The sequence below is a fragment of the Staurois parvus genome, unplaced genomic scaffold (assembly GCF_062004578.1).
Source record: "Staurois parvus isolate SC_StPar_1 unplaced genomic scaffold, SC_StPar_1.0 ptg001302l, whole genome shotgun sequence".
NCBI classification, from domain to species: domain Eukaryota; kingdom Metazoa; phylum Chordata; class Amphibia; order Anura; family Ranidae; genus Staurois; species Staurois parvus.
In genome coordinates this window covers 12,691,165-12,703,695 of record NW_028319098.1, presented here as the reverse complement: position 1 = coordinate 12,703,695, position 12,531 = coordinate 12,691,165, and the positions used below count along the sequence as shown (strand labels likewise).

At 41.0% G+C, this 12,531-nt stretch overlaps 5 non-coding genes across 5 annotated transcripts; all 5 read right to left on the bottom strand.

Annotated features, from left to right (window-relative positions):
- Positions 1 to 2,014: 2,014 nt before the first annotated feature.
- Positions 2,015 to 2,099, bottom strand: TRNAR-UCU (transfer RNA arginine (anticodon UCU)). Its single transcript is given in 2 exon segments — positions 2,015 to 2,050; positions 2,063 to 2,099. It is a non-coding gene; the product is annotated as a tRNA-Arg (tRNA).
- Positions 2,100 to 4,138: 2,039 nt separating this feature from the next.
- TRNAR-UCU (transfer RNA arginine (anticodon UCU)) lies at positions 4,139 to 4,223 on the bottom strand. Its single transcript is given in 2 exon segments — positions 4,139 to 4,174; positions 4,187 to 4,223. It is a non-coding gene; the product is annotated as a tRNA-Arg (tRNA).
- Positions 4,224 to 5,554: 1,331 nt separating this feature from the next.
- On the bottom strand, positions 5,555 to 5,639 carry TRNAR-UCU (transfer RNA arginine (anticodon UCU)). The gene is given in 2 exon segments: positions 5,555 to 5,590; positions 5,603 to 5,639. It is a non-coding gene; the product is annotated as a tRNA-Arg (tRNA).
- Positions 5,640 to 7,679: 2,040 nt separating this feature from the next.
- Positions 7,680 to 7,764, bottom strand: TRNAR-UCU (transfer RNA arginine (anticodon UCU)). Its single transcript is given in 2 exon segments — positions 7,680 to 7,715; positions 7,728 to 7,764. It is a non-coding gene; the product is annotated as a tRNA-Arg (tRNA).
- A 2,039-nt stretch (positions 7,765 to 9,803) lies between these two features.
- Positions 9,804 to 9,888, bottom strand: TRNAR-UCU (transfer RNA arginine (anticodon UCU)). Its single transcript is given in 2 exon segments — positions 9,804 to 9,839; positions 9,852 to 9,888. It is a non-coding gene; the product is annotated as a tRNA-Arg (tRNA).
- Positions 9,889 to 12,531: the final 2,643 nt, after the last annotated feature.

The following is a 12,531-nucleotide window of genomic DNA, read 5'->3' as shown; positions in this document are numbered from 1 at the left end:
ACTTACTGAGGAACTACTAAAGGAGTAGAAAATAAACTCTTCCAAAATATGGCTGACAATAGAGTGTAGGAATGAACTTAAGATTCGTTCCAGTTACAGTTTTGGACCGAAAGTTTCCTATTCATGTGTTCTTGTGATTGATGGATCTGTGGAGAGGCAGGCCAAAGATTAGGGATTTGCATTTTTAATGGTGAGAGATGGCAAGGGTTGAATTGCAAGTTTAGTGGTGTCATTGGTTAAGGCGGGACATGCTTTGATAATATTATGGAGATGAAGGTAGCAAGATTTGGAAAGTGAATGGATGTGTGTTAGAAATAGGAGAGGACAGAGTCCAGGATTACGACTAGCACGAGGGAAGAGAGGGATAGAATGCAGCTTAGCTTACTGCTTCCCCTCTTTGCTCCGTATTTCACAGGGTACCTCTAATCTTGTTGAATTGATTAGTCAACTCTCAAGAGAACCTTGAATTAAAAGGCTCTATCATTAACTTTTTTAGCAAATCTACTTTACTATCGCTCCCGTATGAATGGAATCCTTTGCTTTACAGAAATAGAGCAGCAAGTGAGGAATGTAGCTATGGATGAGGTCTATATAAAACACACTCTGGTGGGACTCGAACCCACAACCTTTGAATTACTACACCAGCTACAAGTCCAATGCGCTATCCATTGCGCCACAGAGCCCTCCATGAGAGCTATCTTAGAAGAACCTTACTGAGGAACTACTAAAGGAGTAGAAATTAAACTCTTCCAAAATATGGCTGACAATAGAGTGTAGGAATGAACTTAAGATTCGTTCCAGTTACAGTTTTGGACCGAAAGTTTCCTATTCATGTGTTCTTGTGATTGATGGATCTGTGGAGAGGCAGGCCAAAGATTAGGGATTTGCATTTTTAAAGGTGAGAGATGGCAAGGGTTGAATTGCAAGTTTAGTGGTGTCATTGGTTAAGGCGGGACATGCTTTGATAATATTATGGAGGTGAAGGTAGCAAGATTCGGAAAGTGAATGGATGTGTGTTAGAAATAGGAGAGGACAGAGTCCAGGATTACGACTAGCACGAGGGAAGAGAGGGATAGAATGCAGCTTAGCTTACTGCTTCCCCTCTTTGCTCCGTATTTCACAGGGTACCTCTAATCTTGTAGAATTGATTAGTCAACTCTCAAGAGAACCTTGAATTAAAAGGCTCTATCATTAACTTTTTTAGCAAATCTACTTTACTATCGCTCCCGTATGAATGGAATCCTTTGCTTTACAGAAATAGAGCAGCAAGTGAGGAATGTAGCTATGAATGAGGTCTATATAAAACCGACTCTAGTGGCAATCGAACCCACAACCTTTGAATTACTACTCTAGCTAGAAGTCCAATGCGCTATACATTGCGCCACAGAGCCCACCATGAGAGCTATCTTAGAGGATCCTTACTGAGGAACTACTAAAGGAGTAGAAAATAAACTCTTCCAAAATATGGCTGACAATAGAGTGTAGGAATGAACTTAAGATTCGTTCCAGTTACAGTTTTGGACCGAAAGTTTCCTACTCATGTGTTCTTGTGATTGATGGATTTGTGGAGAGGCAGGCCAAAAATTAGGGATTTGCATTTTTAAAGGTGAGAGATGGCAAGGGTTGAATTGCAAGTTTAGTGGCGTCATTGGTTAAGGCGGGACATGCTTTGATAATATTATGGAGATGAAGGTAGCAAGATTTGGAAAGTGAATGGATGTGTGTTAGAAATAGGAGAGGACAGAGTCCAGGATTACGACTAGCACGAGGGAAGGGAGGGATAGAATGCAGCTTAGCTTACTGCTTCCCCTCTTTGCTCCGTATTTCACAGGGTACCTCTAATCTTGTTGAATTGATTAGTCAACTCTCAAGAGAACCTTGAATTAAAAAGCTCTATCATTAACTTTTTTAGCAAATCTACTTTACTATCGCTCCCGTATGAATGGAATCCTTTGCTTTACAGAAATAGAGCAGCAAGTGAGGAATGTAGCTATGGATGAGGTCTATATAAAATCGACTCTGGTGGGACTCGAACCCACAACCTTTCAATTACTACACCAGCTAGAAGTCCAATGCGCTATCCATTGCGCCACAGAGCCCTCTGTTGTGGCTATCTTAGAGGATCTTTACTGAGGAACTACTAAAGGAGTAGAAAATAAACTCTTCCAAAATATGGCTGACAATAGAATGTAGGAATGAACTTAAGATTCATTCCAGTTACAGTTTTGGAGCGAACGTTTCCTACTCATGTGTTCTTGTGATTGATGGATTTGTGGAGAGGCAGGCCAAAGTTTAGGGATTTGCATTTTTAAAGGTGAGAGATGGCAAGGGTTGAATTGCAAGTTTAGTGGTGTCATTGGTTAAGGCGGGACATGCTTTGATAATATTATGGAGATGAAGGTAGCAAGATTTGGAAAGTGAATGGATGTGTGTTAGAAATAGGAGAGGACAGAGTCCAGGATTACGACTAGCACGAGGGAAGAGAGGGATAGAATGCAGCTTAGCTTACTGCTTCCCCTCTTTGCTCCGTATTTCACAGGGTACCTCTAATCTTGTTGAATTGATTAGTCAACTCTCAAGAGAACCTTGAATTAAAAGGCTCTATCATTAACTTTTTTAGCAAATCTACTTTACTATCGCTCCCGTATGAATGGAATCCTTTGCTTTACAGAAATAGAGCAGCAAGTGAGGAATGTAGCTATGGATGAGGTCTATATAAAACACACTCTGGTGGGACTCGAACCCACAACCTTTGAATTACTACACCAGCTACAAGTCCAATGCGCTATCCATTGCGCCACAGAGCCCTCCATGAGAGCTATCTTAGAAGAACCTTACTGAGGAACTACTAAAGGAGTAGAAATTAAACTCTTCCAAAATATGGCTGACAATAGAGTGTAGGAATGAACTTAAGATTCGTTCCAGTTACAGTTTTGGACCGAAAGTTTCCTATTCATGTGTTCTTGTGATTGATGGATCTGTGGAGAGGCAGGCCAAAGATTAGGGATTTGCATTTTTAAAGGTGAGAGATGGCAAGGGTTGAATTGCAAGTTTAGTGGTGTCATTGGTTAAGGCGGGACATGCTTTGATAATATTATGGAGGTGAAGGTAGCAAGATTCGGAAAGTGAATGGATGTGTGTTAGAAATAGGAGAGGACAGAGTCCAGGATTACGACTAGCACGAGGGAAGAGAGGGATAGAATGCAGCTTAGCTTACTGCTTCCCCTCTTTGCTCCGTATTTCACAGGGTACCTCTAATCTTGTTGAATTGATTAGTCAACTCTCAAGAGAACCTTGAATTAAAAGGCTCTATCATTAACTTTTTTAGCAAATCTACTTTACTATCGCTCCCGTATGAATGGAATCCTTTGCTTTACAGAAATAGAGCAGCAAGTGAGGAATGTAGCTATGAATGAGGTCTATATAAAACCGACTCTAGTGGCAATCGAACCCACAACCTTTGAATTACTACACTAGCTAGAAGTCCAATGCGCTATACATTGCGCCACAGAGCCCTCCATGAGAGCTATCTTAGAGGATCCTTACTGAGGAACTACTAAAGGAGTAGAAAATAAACTCTTCCAAAATATGGCTGACAATAGAGTGTAGGAATGAACTTAAGATTCGTTCCAGTTACAGTTTTGGACCGAAAGTTTCCTACTCATGTGTTCTTGTGATTGATGGATTTGTGGAGAGGCAGGCCAAAAATTAGGGATTTGCATTTTTAAAGGTGAGAGATGGCAAGGGTTGAATTGCAAGTTTAGTGGCGTCATTGGTTAAGGCGGGACATGCTTTGATAATATTATGGAGATGAAGGTAGCAAGATTTGGAAAGTGAATGGATGTGTGTTAGAAATAGGAGAGGACAGAGTCCAGGATTACGACTAGCACGAGGGAAGGGAGGGATAGAATGCAGCTTAGCTTACTGCTTCCCCTCTTTGCTCCGTATTTCACAGGGTACCTCTAATCTTGTTGAATTGATTAGTCAACTCTCAAGAGAACCTTGAATTAAAAAGCTCTATCATTAACTTTTTTAGCAAATCTACTTTACTATCGCTCCCGTATGAATGGAATCCTTTGCTTTACAGAAATAGAGCAGCAAGTGAGGAATGTAGCTATGGATGAGGTCTATATAAAATCGACTCTGGTGGGACTCGAACCCACAACCTTTCAATTACTACACCAGCTAGAAGTCCAATGCGCTATCCATTGCGCCACAGAGCCCTCTGTTGTGGCTATCTTAGAGGATCTTTACTGAGGAACTACTAAAGGAGTAGAAAATAAACTCTTCCAAAATATGGCTGACAATAGAATGTAGGAATGAACTTAAGATTCATTCCAGTTACAGTTTTGGAGCGAACGTTTCCTACTCATGTGTTCTTGTGATTGATGGATTTGTGGAGAGGCAGGCCAAAGTTTAGGGATTTGCATTTTTAAAGGTGAGAGATGGCAAGGGTTGAATTGCAAGTTTAGTGGTGTCATTGGTTAAGGCGGGACATGCTTTGATAATATTATGGAGATGAAGGTAGCAAGATTTGGAAAGTGAATGGATGTGTGTTAGAAATAGGAGAGGACAGAGTCCAGGATTACGACTAGCACGAGGGAAGAGAGGGATAGAATGCAGCTTAGCTTACTGCTTCCCCTCTTTGCTCCGTATTTCACAGGGTACCTCTAATCTTGTTGAATTGATTAGTCAACTCTCAAGAGAACCTTGAATTAAAAGGCTCTATCATTAACTTTTTTAGCAAATCTACTTTACTATCGCTCCCGTATGAATGGAATCCTTTGCTTTACAGAAATAGAGCAGCAAGTGAGGAATGTAGCTATGGATGAGGTCTATATAAAACCGACTCTGGTGGGACTCGAACCCACAACCTTTGAATTACTACACCAGCTAAAAGTCCAATGCGCTATCCATTGCGCCACAGAGCCCTCCATGAGAGCTATCTTAGAGGATCCTTACTGAGGAACTACTAAAGGAGTAGAAAATAAACTCTTCCAAAATATGGCTGACAATAGATTGTAGGAATGAACTTAAGATTCGTTCCAGTTACAGTTTTGGACCGAAAGTTTCCTACTCATGTGTTCTTGTGATTGATGGATCTGTGGAGAGGCAGGCCAAAGATTAGGGATTTGCATTTTTAAAGGTGAGAGATGGCAAGGGTTGAATTGCAAGTTTAGTGGTGTCATTGGTTAAGGCGGGACATGCTTTGATAATATTATGGAGGTGAAGGTAGCAAGATTTGGAAAGTGAATGGATTTGTGTTAGAAATAGGAGAGGACAGAGTCCAGGATTACGACTAGCACGAGGGAAGAGAGGGATAGAATGCAGCTTAGCTTACTGCTTCCCCTCTTTGCTCCGTATTTCACAGGGTACCTCTAATCTTGTTGAATTGATTAGTCAACTCTCAAGAGAACCTTGAATTAAAAGGCTCTATCATTAACTTTTTTAGGAAATCTACTTTACTATCGCTCCCGTATGAATGGAATCCTTTGCTTTACAGAAATAGAGCAGCAAGTGAGGAATGTAGCTATGGATGAGGTCTATATAAAACCGACTCTGGTGGGACTCGAACCCACAACCTTTGAATTACTACACCAGCTAGAAGCCCAATGCGCTATCCATTGCGCCACAGAGCCCTCCATGAGAGCTATCTTTGAGGATCTTTACTGAGGAACTACTAAAGGAGTAGAAAATAAACTCTTCCAAAATATGGCTGACAATAGAGTGTAGGAATGAACTTAAGATTCATTCCAGTTACAGTTTTGGAGCGAACATTTCCTACTCATGTGTTCTTGTGATTGATGGATTTTTGGGAGAGGCAGGCCAAAGTTTAGGGATTTGCATTTTTAAAGGTGAGAGATGGCAAGGGTTGAATTGCAAGTTTAGTGGTGTCATTGGTTAAGGCGGGACATGCTTTGATAATATTATGGAGATGAAGGTAGCAAGATTTGGAAAGTGAATGGATGTGTGTTAGAAATAGGAGAGGACAGAGTCCAGGATTACGACTAGCACGAGGGAAGAGAGGGATAGAATGCAGCTTAGCTTACTGCTTCCCCTCTTTGCTCCGTATTTCACAGGGTACCTCTAATCTTGTTGAATTGATTAGTCAACTCTCAAGAGAACCTTGAATTAAAAGGCTCTATCATTAACTTTTTTAGCAAATCTACTTTACTATCGCTCCCGTATGAATGGAATCCTTTGCTTTACAGAAATAGAGCAGCAAGTGAGGAATGTAGCTATGGATGAGGTCTATATAAAACACACTCTGGTGGGACTCGAACCCACAACCTTTGAATTACTACACCAGCTACAAGTCCAATGCGCTATCCATTGCGCCACAGAGCCCTCCATGAGAGCTATCTTAGAAGAACCTTACTGAGGAACTACTAAAGGAGTAGAAATTAAACTCTTCCAAAATATGGCTGACAATAGAGTGTAGGAATGAACTTAAGATTCGTTCCAGTTACAGTTTTGGACCGAAAGTTTCCTATTCATGTGTTCTTGTGATTGATGGATCTGTGGAGAGGCAGGCCAAAGATTAGGGATTTGCATTTTTAAAGGTGAGAGATGGCAAGGGTTGAATTGCAAGTTTAGTGGTGTCATTGGTTAAGGCGGGACATGCTTTGATAATATTATGGAGGTGAAGGTAGCAAGATTCGGAAAGTGAATGGATGTGTGTTAGAAATAGGAGAGGACAGAGTCCAGGATTACGACTAGCACGAGGGAAGAGAGGGATAGAATGCAGCTTAGCTTACTGCTTCCCCTCTTTGCTCCGTATTTCACAGGGTACCTCTAATCTTGTTGAATTGATTAGTCAACTCTCAAGAGAACCTTGAATTAAAAGGCTCTATCATTAACTTTTTTAGCAAATCTACTTTACTATCGCTCCCGTATGAATGGAATCCTTTGCTTTACAGAAATAGAGCAGCAAGTGAGGAATGTAGCTATGAATGAGGTCTATATAAAACCGACTCTAGTGGCAATCGAACCCACAACCTTTGAATTACTACACTAGCTAGAAGTCCAATGCGCTATACATTGCGCCACAGAGCCCACCATGAGAGCTATCTTAGAGGATCCTTACTGAGGAACTACTAAAGGAGTAGAAAATAAACTCTTCCAAAATATGGCTGACAATAGAGTGTAGGAATGAACTTAAGATTCGTTCCAGTTACAGTTTTGGACCGAAAGTTTCCTACTCATGTGTTCTTGTGATTGATGGATTTGTGGAGAGGCAGGCCAAAAATTAGGGATTTGCATTTTTAAAGGTGAGAGATGGCAAGGGTTGAATTGCAAGTTTAGTGGCGTCATTGGTTAAGGCGGGACATGCTTTGATAATATTATGGAGATGAAGGTAGCAAGATTTGGAAAGTGAATGGATGTGTGTTAGAAATAGGAGAGGACAGAGTCCAGGATTACGACTAGCACGAGGGAAGGGAGGGATAGAATGCAGCTTAGCTTACTGCTTCCCCTCTTTGCTCCGTATTTCACAGGGTACCTCTAATCTTGTTGAATTGATTAGTCAACTCTCAAGAGAACCTTGAATTAAAAAGCTCTATCATTAACTTTTTTAGCAAATCTACTTTACTATCGCTCCCGTATGAATGGAATCCTTTGCTTTACAGAAATAGAGCAGCAAGTGAGGAATGTAGCTATGGATGAGGTCTATATAAAATCGACTCCGGTGGGACTCGAACCCACAACCTTTCAATTACTACACCAGCTAGAAGTCCAATGCGCTATCCATTGCGCCACAGAGCCCTCTGTTGTGGCTATCTTAGAGGATCTTTACTGAGGAACTACTAAAGGAGTAGAAAATAAACTCTTCCAAAATATGGCTGACAATAGAATGTAGGAATGAACTTAAGATTCATTCCAGTTACAGTTTTGGAGCGAACGTTTCCTACTCATGTGTTCTTGTGATTGATGGATTTGTGGAGAGGCAGGCCAAAGTTTAGGGATTTGCATTTTTAAAGGTGAGAGATGGCAAGGGTTGAATTGCAAGTTTAGTGGTGTCATTGGTTAAGGCGGGACATGCTTTGATAATATTATGGAGGTGAAGGTAGCAAGATTCGGAAAGTGAATGGATGTGTGTTAGAAATAGGAGAGGACAGAGTCCAGGATTACGACTAGCACGAGGGAAGAGAGGGATAGAATGCAGCTTAGCTTACTGCTTCCCCTCTTTGCTCCGTATTTCACAGGGTACCTCTAATCTTGTTGAATTGATTAGTCAACTCTCAAGAGAACCTTGAATTAAAAGGCTCTATCATTAACTTTTTTAGCAAATCTACTTTACTATCGCTCCCGTATGAATGGAATCCTTTGCTTTACAGAAATAGAGCAGCAAGTGAGGAATGTAGCTATGGATGAGGTCTATATAAAACACACTCTGGTGGGACTCGAACCCACAACCTTTGAATTACTACACCAGCTACAAGTCCAATGCGCTATCCATTGCGCCACAGAGCCCTCCATGAGAGCTATCTTAGAAGAACCTTACTGAGGAACTACTAAAGGAGTAGAAATTAAACTCTTCCAAAATATGGCTGACAATAGAGTGTAGGAATGAACTTAAGATTCGTTCCAGTTACAGTTTTGGACCGAAAGTTTCCTATTCATGTGTTCTTGTGATTGATGGATCTGTGGAGAGGCAGGCCAAAGATTAGGGATTTGCATTTTTAAAGGTGAGAGATGGCAAGGGTTGAATTGCAAGTTTAGTGGTGTCATTGGTTAAGGCGGGACATGCTTTGATAATATTATGGAGGTGAAGGTAGCAAGATTCGGAAAGTGAATGGATGTGTGTTAGAAATAGGAGAGGACAGAGTCCAGGATTACGACTAGCACGAGGGAAGAGAGGGATAGAATGCAGCTTAGCTTACTGCTTCCCCTCTTTGCTCCGTATTTCACAGGGTACCTCTAATCTTGTTGAATTGATTAGTCAACTCTCAAGAGAACCTTGAATTAAAAGGCTCTATCATTAACTTTTTTAGCAAATCTACTTTACTATCGCTCCCGTATGAATGGAATCCTTTGCTTTACAGAAATAGAGCAGCAAGTGAGGAATGTAGCTATGAATGAGGTCTATATAAAACCGACTCTAGTGGCAATCGAACCCACAACCTTTGAATTACTACACTAGCTAGAAGTCCAATGCGCTATACATTGCGCCACAGAGCCCTCCATGAGAGCTATCTTAGAGGATCCTTACTGAGGAACTACTAAAGGAGTAGAAAATAAACTCTTCCAAAATATGGCTGACAATAGAGTGTAGGAATGAACTTAAGATTCGTTCCAGTTACAGTTTTGGACCGAAAGTTTCCTACTCATGTGTTCTTGTGATTGATGGATTTGTGGAGAGGCAGGCCAAAAATTAGGGATTTGCATTTTTAAAGGTGAGAGATGGCAAGGGTTGAATTGCAAGTTTAGTGGCGTCATTGGTTAAGGCGGGACATGCTTTGATAATATTATGGAGATGAAGGTAGCAAGATTTGGAAAGTGAATGGATGTGTGTTAGAAATAGGAGAGGACAGAGTCCAGGATTACGACTAGCACGAGGGAAGGGAGGGATAGAATGCAGCTTAGCTTACTGCTTCCCCTCTTTGCTCCGTATTTCACAGGGTACCTCTAATCTTGTTGAATTGATTAGTCAACTCTCAAGAGAACCTTGAATTAAAAAGCTCTATCATTAACTTTTTTAGCAAATCTACTTTACTATCGCTCCCGTATGAATGGAATCCTTTGCTTTACAGAAATAGAGCAGCAAGTGAGGAATGTAGCTATGGATGAGGTCTATATAAAATCGACTCTGGTGGGACTCGAACCCACAACCTTTGAATTACTACACCAGCTAGAAGTCCAATGCGCTATCCATTGCGCCACAGAGCCCTCTGTTGTGGCTATCTTAGAGGATCTTTACTGAGGAACTACTAAAGGAGTAGAAAATAAACTCTTCCAAAATATGGCTGACAATAGAATGTAGGAATGAACTTAAGATTCATTCCAGTTACTGTTTTGGAGCGAACGTTTCCTACTCATGTGTTCTTGTGATTGATGGATTTGTGGAGAGGCAGGCCAAAGTTTAGGGATTTGCATTTTTAAAGGTGAGAGATGGCAAGGGTTGAATTGCAAGTTTAGTGGTGTCATTGGTTAAGGCGGGACATGCTTTGATAATATTATGGAGATGAAGGTAGCAAGATTTGGAAAGTGAATGGATGTGTGTTAGAAATAGGAGAGGACAGAGTCCAGGATTACGACTAGCACGAGGGAAGAGAGGGATAGAATGCAGCTTAGCTTACTGCTTCCCCTCTTTGCTCCGTATTTCACAGGGTACCTCTAATCTTGTTGAATTGATTAGTCAACTCTCAAGAGAACCTTGAATTAAAAGGCTCTATCATTAACTTTTTTAGCAAATCTACTTTACTATCGCTCCCGTATGAATGGAATCCTTTGCTTTACAGAAATAGAGCAGCAAGTGAGGAATGTAGCTATGGATGAGGTCTATATAAAACCGACTCTGGTGGGACTCGAACCCACAACCTTTGAATTACTACACCAGCTAAAAGTCCAATGCGCTATCCATTGCGCCACAGAGCCCTCCATGAGAGCTATCTTAGAGGATCCTTACTGAGGAACTACTAAAGGAGTAGAAAATAAACTCTTCCAAAATATGGCTGACAATAGATTGTAGGAATGAACTTAAGATTCGTTCCAGTTATAGTTTTGGACCGAAAGTTTCCTACTCATGTGTTCTTGTGATTGATGGATCTGTGGAGAGGCAGGCCAAAGATTAGGGATTTGCATTTTTAAAGGTGAGAGATGGCAAGGGTTGAATTGCAAGTTTAGTGGTGTCATTGGTTAAGGCGGGACATGCTTTGATAATATTATGGAGGTGAAGGTAGCAAGATTTGGAAAGTGAATGGATTTGTGTTAGAAATAGGAGAGGACAGAGTCCAGGATTACGACTAGCACGAGGGAAGAGAGGGATAGAATGCAGCTTAGCTTACTGCTTCCCCTCTTTGCTCCGTATTTCACAGGGTACCTCTAATCTTGTTGAATTGATTAGTCAACTCTCAAGAGAACCTTGAATTAAAAGGCTCTATCATTAACTTTTTTAGGAAATTTACTTTACTATCGCTCCCGTATGAATGGAATCCTTTGCTTTACAGAAATAGAGCAGCAAGTGAGGAATGTAGCTATGGATGAGGTCTATATAAAACCGACTCTGGTGGGACTCGAACCTCAACCTTTGAATTACTACACCAGCTAGAAGCCCAATGCGCTATCCATTGCGCCACAGAGCCCTCCATGAGAGCTATCTTTGAGGATCTTTACTGAGGAACTACTAAAGGAGTAGAAAATAAACTCTTCCAAAATATGGCTGACAATAGAGTGTAGGAATGAACTTAAGATTCATTCCAGTTACAGTTTTGGAGCGAACATTTCCTACTCATGTGTTCTTGTGATTGATGGATTTTTGGGAGAGGCAGGCCAAAGTTTAGGGATTTGCATTTTTAAAGGTGAGAGATGGCAAGGGTTGAATTGCAAGTTTAGTGGTGTCATTGGTTAAGGCGGGACATGCTTTGATAATATTATGGAGATGAAGGTAGCAAGATTTGGAAAGTGAATGGATGTGTGTTAGAAATAGGAGAGGACAGAGTCCAGGATTACGACTAGCACGAGGGAAGAGAGGGATAGAATGCAGCTTAGCTTACTGCTTCCCCTCTTTGCTCCGTATTTCACAGGGTACCTCTAATCTTGTTGAATTGATTAGTCAACTCTCAAGAGAACCTTGAATTAAAAGGCTCTATCATTAACTTTTTTAGCAAATCTACTTTACTATCGCTCCCGTATGAATGGAATCCTTTGCTTTACAGAAATAGAGCAGCAAGTGAGGAATGTAGCTATGGATGAGGTCTATATAAAACACACTCTGGTGGGACTCGAACCCACAACCTTTGAATTACTACACCAGCTACAAGTCCAATGCGCTATCCATTGCGCCACAGAGCCCTCCATGAGAGCTATCTTAGAAGAACCTTACTGAGGAACTACTAAAGGAGTAGAAATTAAACTCTTCCAAAATATGGCTGACAATAGAGTGTAGGAATGAACTTAAGATTCGTTCCAGTTACAGTTTTGGACCGAAAGTTTCCTATTCATGTGTTCTTGTGATTGATGGATCTGTGGAGAGGCAGGCCAAAGATTAGGGATTTGCATTTTTAAAGGTGAGAGATGGCAAGGGTTGAATTGCAAGTTTAGTGGTGTCATTGGTTAAGGCGGGACATGCTTTGATAATATTATGGAGGTGAAGGTAGCAAGATTTGGAAAGTGAATGGATTTGTGTTAGAAATAGGAGAGGACAGAGTCCAGGATTACGACTAGCACGAGGGAAGAGAGGGATAGAATGCAGCTTAGCTTACTGCTTCCCCTCTTTGCTCCGTATTTCAAAGGGTACCTCTAATCTTGTTGAATTGATTAGTCAACTCTCAAGAGAACCTTGAATTAAAAGGCTCTATCATTAACTTTTTT